At 40.0% G+C, this 12,294-nt stretch overlaps 1 protein-coding gene across 8 annotated transcripts in view; it reads right to left on the bottom strand.

Annotated features, from left to right (window-relative positions):
• usp54a (ubiquitin specific peptidase 54a) overlaps positions 1–12,294 on the bottom strand; it is a 107,162-nt gene that overhangs the window by 66,578 nt on the left and 28,290 nt on the right. For 2 of the 8 annotated variants that reach the window (XM_046358799.1, XM_046358804.1), the window contains exon 1: positions 3,447–3,644. The exons of the other annotated variants lie outside the window; for them this stretch is intronic. The gene's annotated coding sequence lies outside the window, so the exon portion shown is untranslated. Of the gene's footprint in view, positions 1–3,446; positions 3,645–12,294 lie in introns of those variants that run through there. 8 annotated transcript variants of the gene reach the window in all.

Raw genomic sequence — 12,294 nt, 5'->3', positions numbered from 1 at the left:
TAATTTCCATTGCCAACTATGTAAAAATAGCCTACATAAAGCCAACAAATAAAAACATTGCAGCCTGCAGGCAGAAAATATCCTGATAAAAATAAATATCCTATAAATCACATTGGCTACGCATGGCCTGTCTGCAATGAACTTGAAACATTGTATCACTATTAACTTGGGTCAGGCCTGAAGCTCCTGCTAGCAAACTTGCAACATAATATATTGAACACATTAACATAAATGACCTTAACCAAACATTGTAGATTTGAAATTATGGTAATTAACGGTAAATGTACTACTGGTGATACTGGTACGCCATCCCCCGCGGCCTCCGCAATGGATTAGTCCCCTCTGACAGGTGTGAATCAGACAGGTGTCTCATAATATATATATATATATATATATATATATATATACTTTAGACTGCTCAACTAAAAAAAACTTGTGTGGCCTACCACTTTGTGGCTGAGCCATTGTTGCTCCTAGATGTTTCCACTACAGGGGCAGCTGTAGCAGGGCAGAAATTTGAAAAACGGACTTGTTGGAAAGGTGGCATCTATGACGGTGCCACTTTAAAAGTCACTGAGCTCTTCAGTACATGCCATTCTACTCCTAATGTTTTTTTAATGGAATTTGCATGGCTGTATGCCTAATTTTAATTTTATACACCTGTTAGCAACGGGTGTGGCTGAAATAGTCGAATCCATTCATTTGAAGGGGTGTCCACAGACTTTTGGCCATGTAGTGAAAATATTCCAGACTCGTTCTGATATTTCTTACATTTTTTTGTATTACTGCACTGTTGGAACTAGAAACACAAATATTTCGCTTCACCTTCGTTAACACCTGCAGATCTGTGTACGCGACCAATAAAGTTTTATTTGATTTCGATGGGATAACACAACTTGGGATCAATTCAATAAAACAAGAGTGGTAAGGTCAACAGAAATACAACAGCCCAAACACAGGAGCTGAGGCTGTAACGTTACTAAAACACACTTCCAAGGCAGCCCTACATCACTTGTTCCATTGGGAGCCACACTTCAAAAGGAGCTTAATGATGATGAATGTGTAAATACAATGTTTTTGTATTTTCTTTTTTCAATAATTGTTTATTTGCTCATAGGCCTAAGTGATAGATTCCCACTCGTAATTATTTTTGCATTTGCTTTTCTAACCCCGAGCCATTTCTGAACCCGCATAGGGCAAATACAAAATGCAGCGGAGGATAACATAAACTAAGTCAAAAATTGGCATCTTCTGTGTTTACAGCTAGCCCCTGCCTTTTTAGCTTGGATTAAATACTACTCTGCTTCCTGCCTAAACATAAATAACATCAGACCTACAGCACAGAAAATTGTCATTGCTAGGGGATCCCAATAAGCAAAAACGCCTTGTGTGGAAGTAATCTTACCTGTGTTACCATGACCGATATGATTGCTATTACACAATACAATAAAATTATCTAACAGAACTTCACCAATAATAACAATCTTTGGGAAATCCCATATGAACCATGTCAGTCACAAATGGTAGGCCTGTATTGTGTCCTTCAACGACCGGCCATATAAAATGGGGGTGAAAACTGGGTGAGGAATAGAAGGGTGGGGAATGAGAGAGAGAGAGAGAGAGAGAGAGAGAGAGAGAGAGAGAGAGAGAGAGAGAGAGAGAGAGAGAGAGAGAGAGAGAGAGAGAGAGAGAGAGAGAGAGAGAGAGAGAGAGAGAGAGAGAGAGAGAGAGAGAGGGAGAGCGATAGATGCTGTGATGTTGGCCGTATGTGTTAATGAGACTTGACTGCTTTCGACACAAAACGGCCAAAACCCACAGACACGCCTTGCCCCAGAGACGCTAAATTCTTATACCAAACCAACCCCTAGCCCCTACCTCATTAGCACTTCTGATATGAAATTAGTGTATATGAGCAATATGGCAACAACAAGAAATCCACCCAGCCTTTCAGAGGACATGACCTGGTGATGTCATTATGGGTCAACCAAATTCCTTCCATCACTCTCAGACATTAATCCAGACACCTGATGCAACAGTTGCACTGACAGATTATACATTTGTTTGAGATGAGTTGAATGAGTTTAAAGCTTATGAAAGAAGAGTTCGACCTATGGTTTCAGCAAAAGGAATGTTGTACGCACCATTAGTCAATACACCCCTTTCCTACAATGACACACAGACCATCACCCCACCACAACAGTGGGTGGGCCAGAGTGCAGCGAGTCCTGGCCTGTCATGGGCACCAAAGCCTGTTAACACGGTCCATTAGTTCTGGAGGTGAACCCAGTGTGAAGCAGACCGGTCTTGTAATGGTGAAATCAGTTCATTTGACTGATGTTCTGACGTTAAAGTGGAAGTCCAATGATAGTGGATCCGTCTGTCTCTATAACAAGTATTTGTGAAGAGATGACTGGTCAACATGTATAGCAATAGCCTAACAAAATATGAATCATCATGACTCACGAACACACTAATTGACAACATAATTATCACATAATGAAGAGGAAAATGACTAAGGCTATTTTGATTAAACTACGGTCCATCTAACCCGTATCAATATAATACACTCATTTTAATTGAACAATAGAATATTCGTTTCAATTTCTCAATTACACACATTTATGTCAAACGTTACATGTGAATACACTATACAATGCAGCAAAGACAGCTGTTAGCCAGGGGAATCAGTATAATATCAAATTGAAATTATCAAAACAAACCAAATATATTGTCCTCATTCCAACCACCAAAGATAAATCAAGTAGCCTGAAGAGCAGGTGCGTCCAAACATATAGCTTATAGCGAACTCAATTTAGTCATGCCTGCCATTCTGTTATTTCGTAGGTAAAAGTTTATTTTGGAGATAAACGCTCTATATCACCATATTATGGAATAGCACAATCAAACGTAGGGTAGTTTACCGGAAGTCCCCATTCATTCATTCGAATAACATACTTTCAACGTTATGTGTTTATGTTGTTACATGAATCGCACCGATACATAGGAACATTTCGCGGTGTGCGACATTCCAATGTGAACAAGGGTGGATACATGAACGGATACATATAACATTTATGTTAAACCGTTTCTCGCGAGTGAAGTTTAAAGCATCTCGTTCGTCAACTCAACTCCCAGAGAACAATGAACAGATTCCGAGCATTGCAGCATCCCGTGCCTCAGTTCAACAGCTCTATATACCGTTAGTCACAGACAATGCGCAAGATCTAAAACTTCTACTCAGTGTTTCCCCTGCCTCTAGTTGGAACCACACCCAAAAACTAAAAACTCTGATAATTATTCCTAAAAACTCAAAATAAAGGCTGTAAAGTTGTACGAAAGTAACGGTTCTGTGTAATAACAACATCCTAACCCAATGTATTTACATGTATTTTCAAAACAACAGATCAAAACACATTCCTCTAAAATAGTAGCGCGAACAAACTTACCTTTTCATTCGGGAAAATGTTTCCGGATAGCCTACGGTAGTAACCTTCGCTTCAGCTGCAGGATTCTCAAACACCCCCAAAAAATTCCGCATAACCAATTTCAGCAGGCATTGAATTCTTCATAACGTGCTCTGTGAGACTGTGCTGGGTTGGAAGCTGAGCTGGGGGGAGGGGTGGCGCCATTACCTGCCGACCGAAACAACGCAGGCAGTTTCCCAAATCAAATCACAGTGGAGGGGGCGTTTGAGAAACAGACACGACACTTTTTTTCATGTTTGATGGTACTCGACCACGCAGACCGTAGCGAGAAACATTCTGTACAGAAAAAGATATTCCTCAGTTCAGCAGTGTTCTGCTGTGATAATGGTCATACTGAGTAGCTTAATAATAATGACTATACGAAGTTAATAGTGGGAGGAAGTTGTAATTATATGTAGCCTCATCAACTTTGAAATAGGCTATTGGATAATTTGACATAAAATAATATTAGTAATCATGCAATTGAGTAACTAAAATAAATATTTCAAATCAAATGACATTTTATTAGTCACATGTGCAGAATACAACAGGTATACAACCAATAGCCTACTCACTGTAGACCTTACAGTGAAATGCTTACTTACAAGCCCCTAACCAACAATGCAGTTTAAAAAATATGAATAAGAATAAGAAATAAAAGGAACAAGTCATTAAAGAGCAGCAGCAAAATAACAATAACGAGACTATATACAGGGGTTACCGGTACAGGGTCAATGTGGAGACTATATACAGGGGGTACCGGTACAGGGTCAATGTGGAGACTATATACAGGGGGTACCGGTACAGGGTCAATGTGGAGACTATATACAGGGGGTACCGGTACAGGGTCAATGTGTGGGGGCCCGGTTAGTCGAGGTAATATTTACATGTAGGTAGAGTTATTAAAGTGACTATGCATAGATAATAACAGAGAGTAGCAGCGGCTTAAAGAGGGGGGGGGGGGCAATGCAAATATTCTGGGTAGCCATTTGATTAGATGTTCAGGAGTCTTATGGCTTGGGGGTAGAAGCTATTTAAAAGCCTCTTGGATCTAGACTTGGCACTCTGGTACAGCTTGTTGTGCAGTAGCAGAGAGAACAGTCTATGACTAGGGTGGCTGGAGTCTTTAACCATTTTTAGGGCCTTCCTCTGACACCACCTGGTATAGAGGTCCTGAATGACAGGAAGCTTGGCCCCAGTGATGTACTGGGCCGTACACACTACCCTCTGTAGGACCTGGGTGTGCACTCAAATATTATGAGCTTCACCATACCCATTTTGAATGTGTCTGGATGGTGACATTAACCAGCCACAGACCTACTGTATATTAAGTAGAGGGTATGGAGGGTACGCTATTGACTTGTGTAATGATTAGAGCCATCACATGTCAAAATCAATAGATGGCAACTAACTGGCCCCTATATTAGAACAGGTATTTCAGCAATCAGCATTGAGGGTGTTATGCATGCCTTGGGGTTGTAGCCAATTAGAATAAAAAATCTTGTCTAAATGGCCTCCCGAGCGGCGCAGCGGTCTAAGGAACGGCATCTGGTGTCACTGTCACAACCGCCCGTGACTGTCACAACCGGCCGTGACCGGGAGCCCCATAGGGCGGTGCACAATTGGCCCAGCATCGTCTGGGTTAGGGGAGGGTTTGGCCTGGGTTCTAGCAACTGCTTGTGGCGGGCCGGGCGCCTGCAGGCTAACTTCGGTTGTGAGTTGAATTGTGTTTCCTGCTACACATTGGTGCATCTGGCTTCCCGGTTAAGCGGGTGGGTGTTAAGGAGGATGGTTTGGCGGGTCATATTTCACACGACTCGACCTTCGTCTCTCCCAAGCCCGTTGGGGGAGTTGCAGCGATGAGTTGAAATTGGGAGAAAAAGGCGGTAAAATACAACAACAACAAAAAGTATGTAAAAACTTGTCTAAAACTTGTGTAATTATCAAAGGTAAGAGACAAATTACCCACTGGGTAAAAACAGGTTGAATCCAAGTTGTTTCTACATCATTTCAACCCCAAAAAACGACATTGAAACAACGTGGGGAAACTAATTGGACTTGCAAAAAGTATTTGAACCTAAATCCAATGACATGGTGAAATGTTTTGTTGATTTCACATATTATTTACATTAGTTGAAAACTCAACCAAATGTAAATCAAAAGTGGACATTGAACTGACGTTTGTGCCCAGTGGGTAGTATATTTCAGCTCTTGTGCTACTCTTGACATTGGGAATTACCCAAGCAGTTTACGCTATTGAGTGCGCAACAGCTACCACACCACATTTCTAACACACGGCCATTTTCATTCTCAAGGAATGTTTACACCCAGTCTGAGGGCTACGCAGCTATGAGCCACATAGTCCTCTTCCACCCATATGATTAACAGGGCTATGTTACCCTTTAATCTGGAGCTCTGCCAGTCTGGGAACTCCTTAAATTTGAGCCAGTTTGCTACAGCAAGAAAACAATCCTGCAGCAACACAACATGAATGTGAATTATTATGTGGGTTATAATGAATGGATATTTTTGTAGGGGTTGATACATGTTTAGTAAGGGAAAATCAAGTCTGAAATTTCAAAGTGGAAATTAAAACTTCAGAAGCCTTTTTTAAACCTCAAACACACTACAATGTAAATGTTCTCCTGCAACTGGGTGACGAAATTAAGATCCTACATCTGTACGGGTACTCCTCGATACAAATAGTATGAGGTGGTGTTCATTAGAAATGAATAACGCCACAGTTTCTCTGTTCAGTGTTCTTCATTATCTCAATATAAAATAACTTCTGGCCAACAGTTAAGTACCTTACTGTGCTTGTTTTTAATTAACATGATACAAAATAAACAAAAAAAGCTTCTTCGCAAAGAGCAATTTCTCAAGTAATAGTTATAGTTTTCTTTTGCATTAGATGTGTCTCAATCAACAACATCCACCGATGTCGCACTTCCGCATCTGCGGTGAAAGGTGACAGCGCTAGAGAGTGTTTTTTCCCCAGATATCATGAAAATCGGTCTTCTCACAAAACCGTCTGTAGGGACTGAACGGTTATGACCCCTCTATGGAAAGATGAGACTCTCATGAATATGATAGGGTTCTCCGTTTTGCTCTACGACACCCACAAGCGTCTTGGCACTCGTCTGAAGTCAGTACAGCCGATCTGCCAACTTCTGTCTGTCGCGTCTGAATAGTTTAGACTACTCGTCTGCAGTGGTGTAAAGTACTTAAGTAACCATGCTTGAAAGTACTACTTAAGTCGTTTTTTTGAGTATCTGTACTTTACTGTACTATTTATATTTTGTACAACTTTTACTTCATATATAACTTTTACTTCCATATATATTTTCCCTGACACCCAAAAGTACTGATTATATTTTGAATGCTTAGCAGGACATGAAAATGGTTTGATTCACACACTTATCAATAGAACATTTTTTTTATTTTTTTTTAACTAAGCAAGTCAGTAAAGAACAAATTCTTATTTATAATAACTGCCTTGTTCAGGGGCAGAACGACATATTTTTACCTTGTCAGCTCTGGGATTCGATCTAGCAACCTTTCGGTTACTGGTCCGACTCTCTAACCACTAGGTTACCTGCCGCCCCGCTGATCTGGCGGACTCACTAAACACATGCTTCGCTTGTAAATTATGTGTGAGTGTTGGAGCATGCCCCTGGCTATCCGTAAATGTAAAAAACAAGAAAATGGTGCTGTCTGGTTTACATAATATAAGGAATTTGAAATTACTTATACAATTACTTTGACTTTTGATACTAAAGTATATTTTAGCAATTACATGTACTTCTGATACTTAAGTACATTTAAAACCAAATACTTTTAGACTTTTACTCAAGTAGGATTTTACTGCGTGACTTTGATTTTCACTTGAGTCATTTTCTATTAACTTATTTTTTACTTTTACTCAAGTACAACAATAGGGTACTTCTTCCACCACTGCTCTCACAAACATGTCAGTTGTTTTGAACTAGGATGCCCACGACAAGACTCGTCTGAAGTTCCCCCAGCATCAGCTGAAAACATTAATGGGAGTACAGTCGGAAGTCGGAAGTTTACATTCACTTAGGTTGGAGTCATTAAAACTCATTTTTCAACCACTCCACAAATTCTCTTGCTAACAAACTATAGCTTTGGCAAGTCGATTAGCACATCTACTTTGTGCATGACACAAGTAATTTTTCCAACAATTGTTTACAGACATGTTGTGGGGGTGCTTTGTTGGAGGAGGGACTGGTGCACTTCACAAAATAAATGGCATCATGAGGTAGGGAAAATTAGGTGGATATATTGAAGCATCATCTCAAGACATCCGTCAGGAAGTTAAAGCTTGGTCGCAAATGGGTCTTCCAAATGGACAATGACCCCAAGCATACTTCCAAAGTTGTGGCAAAATTGCTTAAGGACAACAAAGTCAAGGTATTGGAGTGGCCATCACAAAGCTCTGACCTCAATCCTATAGTAATTTGTGGGCAGAACTAAAAATGCGCGTGCGAGCAAGGAGGTCTACAAACCTGACTCAGTTACACCAGCTCTGTCAGGAGGAATGGGCCAAAATTCACCCAGCTTATTGTGGGAAGCTTGTGGAAGGCTACCTGAAACATTTGACCCAAGTTAAACAATTAACGCTACCAAATACTAATTGAGTGAAATAAACCATTCTCTTTACTATTATTCTGACATTTCACATTTAAAAAAAAGTGGTGATCTTAACAGGCCTAAAACAGGGAATTTCTACTTAGATTAAGTGTTAGGAATTGTGAAAAACTGTGTTTAAATGTATTTGGCTAAGGTGTATGTAAACTTCCGACTTCAACTGTATATATGGAGACTGTTTAGTTCCAAAAATAAAGGGTTTAAATACATGTATAAAAGAAGCTTTTAAAAGTGTTTCCTAATCTTTCTTATATATTTTCCTTGAGATTTGTATATGTTGTTCCATGTAGTGAATCTGTTATACAATGCGTTTGTATAGGCTAATAGCAGTAAGGACAAATAAATTAAAAATATATAGTTCAACGGGTCTTAAAATTCAAAATCCAGTAGCAAAATGATCCTTGGTATGACCTTCTTAAAGCAATTCCATATAGTTTAGTAGAACCCCCCCAGACAGGGTTTATACTGTAATGGTTTAACTAATTTAGCATCTGGTGATGTCACCAGATAGGCAAAAACTCCATTCCACCAAAACCAGCTGAAATGTCAGGTGTTCTTGTCAAATAACTCTTACACGAAAAATGTATTATCATGATTTTCACAATTTCAAACTATTATTCCAACCTCTTAGTTTGGAAATATATATGAAACACAGGAAATCAAGTTTTGACTGCACTGGGCCTTTAACTCTGATCAAGCTTTGTGACTGTGTTATGGTGTTAGTGGCACACAGCCAAGCTGTGATATCTTTAATCCAACAGTGGTTGTTTTCAAAGGTGGCAAATGTCCAATCCAGACAGAGACCATAAGGCGACTTTGAACTCTGAGACGAGTCTGTCATAACAGCGTGAGTTGATTCACACAACGTGACTGGAAACAGTTTTCACACGAAACTGTATATGACTAAATAGGTGGATGATTTTCAGTATATTCCACAGAGGAAGGAAGGGAGGAGAGAGACTGGCCGACATTAAACTTTATATTGCCGGATGAATAGTTGTGTGAACCCTCAGGGTGTGAGGCTTTACTTGTAAAATGATAGGGCAGGGAGGGATTGTGGGGAAAATGTCACTTTTTAATGCAGGGAGAAAAGTTCCACGCACCACCATACAACACATGAGGTAGTGCTTATCACAAGGGACATTTGTGGAACTTCACAGAAGGAGAAGCTTAGGTAAACACATTGTTAAAGGCAGTAATCGTGTTAAGTCAACAAATACTGTGTTTGACTGCCTACACACTCCCTGCTACAATTCCATAGCACCACATACTATATAGAAAGCTGTAGCTGTGGTGTGAAAGGAGGACAAAATCATTCAAACCCTAATGAGAAAATACAAAGAGTTCATCTGAAGGAAGTCCGTGTTTGGCACTAGGAGCATGGAGCACAACACAATCTGATCCATTATAAGTCACGTTAGGCTACTTTGTGTGTCACATTTTTTTATACAGTTCTCTGAGAAAAACACAACAATATGATTGAAATACCACAATTGTGTGACTCAACGTGATCATCAAGAAAAGGCCTATTGGACTCTGTTCTAAGCTTTCCTCCTTTGTTGGGAGCTTGTCATTTGAGAGGATTGGTCCATTTAAAAAAAATCCCTTTCCAGCTAATTTGCAGTGCAACAGGTGCCTGCTCCAACTCTTATCTGCATCCATCACCCGGATCAAATAAACACTTTTGAAAGCTGCAGCACAGCCTGTAATCTGCACACGAATGAAATAAAGCCCAGAGAATATTACAAACACAACCTAGAAAACAAAGTGTACCACGTGAATGCTACTGGGTGTCCTATACAAACAGTTCCAGAGGAGATGCCCCTCTACTCCAAGAAAAGCCAATGATTACTCCAATAAAATTAAAATAAATAAGGGACACCATCTGCAAGTTGTGTCAAGCTTTGATTTGGGAATTACAACACTTTCTCACAATAGGCCATTCATTCAGAAGACAAAAGCTGTTATTTGAAAACAAAGCATTAGCCCCGTAACAATGCACTGGCGTTCTGCTCAAACAGGAGTTTCCTCTTCTCCAAAGGCCCCCACTCAGCCTGCTAACAAAGAGGGGGTCCACAACATCCAGACCAATTAAAAAGGGTTTTGTTTTGCTTTTTCAACAAATACGTTTTTTGTGTGCGTGTGTATGTTTCTGGGAGAGAGAGAAAAGAGACAAGAGTATAACTTTGCTCCAGTTAATATATCATACTTGAAAGGCTCATTTGCCTCTATGTAATGACAAAAATACATAACCTTTTGTGTCATAATAATCTAATACCTGAGCATAACAGGGATATTCAAAATGATTAATAGTAACAAAGTGTGGAAACACAAAATTAGGGGACTTCGTATTTTGACGGTAAAATGCCAAACAAAATAGCAACTTAACTTCTCTCAAGCGTTCCAAACAAAGACGAGTAATTGAGATATGTGTCATATGACTCTGTGACAGGCCATATGGTACAGTAGACCCACAGTACAGTACCTTATTTCACTGTGTCCACCGACTCCACTTCCTGAATGACATCATCCGACCTAGCTCTTAGACAGCCACCTTGGCTGAGATACTGTTTACTCACAGTCATATGATGGTACCTAAACACACACACACCCTGGGGCTGTTCTCAGTCATACCACCCTGAGGCAATTGGTTAGACAACACACCTATTAAGTAAAAGCCGTGCCCTTCTAATAGGTACCTTATCATTCAAAGAGGTTTCCTAGGACTGTTTTGCCCTTAGTCATTTGACCTTCTTAGTCATTTGAGTCACACAGATTGAGAGAGTATCTTTCAAGGTTTCCCATGAGGCACTTTTTGAAGGGGAAGTTGCCTAGTGTCTTGTTTTTTTTCTCTGTATGTAAATGTCAGGAAAAGATATATGACCATATTCACCACAATAATGGGGCAATAGATTCAGGAGGCGTCTCTCAACCAAAAGTTTTTAACATTGAGATTGGGGAAGATATTGCTTGTCTCCCACGGTTTCATACATTTACTAATATGCAAATAGTCCTTGGATGAAGCCCAGTGGACTGAGCTGGGAGCATGGTGAGTAATGCAGCTGGCCCATGCACTGATCTACTTCAGGTTACTGTTTTAAGGGGCATAAATTCAACAATAAGTAAGGGATAATCAACGAGGGGCTATGCATTCTATGGAAAATAATGAACGATGTGAAGTTGCCACGGAGTTGCATAATTTTCCAGAGAACGCATAGAGCCCTGAGTTGATTATCCCTTTTATACCACGGCTATAATTTAACACTAGAAATGTGTTAACACGCTAGAAATTTGTTAATTTGCAGGTAGAAATGTGTTCAACATGCACTGAAGTAGCTAGCAAGTTTACTAGATAGCTACAGTAGTTGCATTGGTAAACAAACAGCTTGCTAGTTTAGCTAACCAAACCATCATAGCTTGCTAGTTTAGCTAACCAAACCATCATAGCTTGCTAGTTTAGCTAACCAAACCATCATAGCTTGCTATTATGAAAATCAAATTCAATAACACTTTCGCTTTCAAAAGCTTTTCAAAATGTAAAAATGAACTATAGCCATTGAATTCTACTGTGCAACTACACCGTTCATTACAGCGAAATAATGCACGCTCTGGAATCTCCTTCAAGCCAATGAGAAAGGAGTATTCAACAATGACATGGCATAAAGGACATTATAAACTGGGTGATTCAAGCTCTGAATGCTGATTGGCTGAAAGTGTAACACGGGTATGACAGCACATTTATTTGAACTGTTCTACTTTTTACTGTTACTGTTTGTAACCAGTTTATAATAGCAATAACGCACCTCGGGGGTTGGAACAGCCTTGAGCCGTGGTGTATTGGCCATATACCACACCCCCTCGGGCCTTATTGCTGAATTAAAATAGCAAAGCATCTTTTTAAACAAGGTTGTGGCTTCTCACATTAGCATTCAGTTACTTATTCAAGAGACAGCTGTAGTCATCACATCTATACTTATGACTAAAATATGCTTTCCCCAAAAATACACTATTCATGACCCACAAGGGATTACTGGCGGAGAAACATTCAGTCTGTGATGTCTGCTGCTCAGTGATGCTTTGCTCCGATCCTGTCACACCTGCTAAGCTACTTGTGAAACAGGCTTTCCCGACTGTAAGACAACCCCTTATCTTGACAAAA

Source organism: Oncorhynchus gorbuscha, linkage group LG08 (assembly GCF_021184085.1).
Source record: "Oncorhynchus gorbuscha isolate QuinsamMale2020 ecotype Even-year linkage group LG08, OgorEven_v1.0, whole genome shotgun sequence".
In the NCBI taxonomy this organism is placed as follows: Eukaryota; Metazoa; Chordata; class Actinopteri; order Salmoniformes; family Salmonidae; genus Oncorhynchus; species Oncorhynchus gorbuscha.
This window is presented reverse-complemented; position numbering and strand designations above follow the sequence as displayed.